The sequence below is a fragment of the Arachis hypogaea genome, chromosome 14, assembly GCF_003086295.3.
Source record: "Arachis hypogaea cultivar Tifrunner chromosome 14, arahy.Tifrunner.gnm2.J5K5, whole genome shotgun sequence".
Classification (NCBI taxonomy): domain Eukaryota; kingdom Viridiplantae; phylum Streptophyta; class Magnoliopsida; order Fabales; family Fabaceae; genus Arachis; species Arachis hypogaea.
Genome location: NC_092049.1, coordinates 36,228,156 through 36,229,490, shown reverse-complemented (window position 1 = coordinate 36,229,490; position 1,335 = coordinate 36,228,156).

The window sequence follows — 1,335 nt, the reverse complement described above, 5'->3', positions numbered from 1 at the left end:
ATAGTGAGTAGCACGAGGAGCTGACAAGAACTGGATAGGCGATGTCTGGGCGTGTGACAGTCAAGTAGACGAGACCTTCAACTAACCATTGATAAAGAGTAGGATTATCCAAAATAGTGTCATTCATAGGGTAAATCAAACATTAGGCTAAAGGGGAGTAGACTCAGTTCGACTATCTGTAATCCCGGTGCGAGCAAGAAGATCTGAAGCATACTTAGCTTGAGAGAAATAGATACCATCATCTGTGAATACGACATCTAGACCAAGAAAGTAACTGAGAGAACCAAGATCTTTCATCTCAAAAGTATGGTGAAGGGAGGCTTTGAGATCAGAGATACCATCAACATCAACGCCAATAATGATCATGTCATCAACATACAAAAGTAAAAGAACAACTCCATGTTCACTTTTACAAATAAAGAGAGCATTCTCATGAGGACTGCAAGTGAAACCAAGATTGCATATAGTGGTGCTGAACTTGTCAAACCATTCATGAGGAGCTTGCTTAAGACTAAAAAGTGCCTTGCGAAGGAGACATACTTTACTAGAAGGACAAGGATAACCCAGAGGTGGTTTCAAATAGACCTTCTTTTTTAAATCCCCATTAAGAAAAGCATTCTTCACGTTTATCTGACTGAGAGACCATTTTTTGACCGCAGCAATGGCAAGGAGAGGTCGAACAGATGTGATACGAGCAACCGGAGCAAAAGTCTCTTCATAATCAATACCATACTCTTGTATACAACCTTGAGCAACCAATTGTGCCTAATAACGGTCAATAGAACCATCAGAACTAGTCTTTATCTTGTATACCCATTTACTACCTACAACTTTCTTATCAGAAGGAGGATCAACGAAGTCCCAAGTATGTGTTTTTTCAAGTGTCTGGATTTTTTCCTGCATTGCTTGTTGCCAACTTGGATTTTTAGAGGCTTCTTTGAACGACTTAGGTTCATATTAATGAAGAATAGTAGAAAAATAATGATAATCAAGAAGATGAGGAGGTGAATTTCTTACCCTAGAAGAACGAGTGGAAGGAGGAGGCACGACAGCAGGAGCAGGATCATTGTCCTATCTGAAATCATCAGGAGATGGAGAAGGCGGAAGAGTAGTAGGCTGTAGAGATTGACTCAAGATAGAACCTGTAGAATTATCACTAGGAAAAAGATCAACATTGGAGTTAGTGAAAAATGGTGATTGAGTAGGAGGAATAGACTCAAATGAGGAGAACCTAGAAAACATGTGATGCTCCCAGAATACAACATAACGAGATATACGAATACGTTTATAGAGATCCCAACAATGATAACCCTTGTGTTTAGTGTCATAACCAAG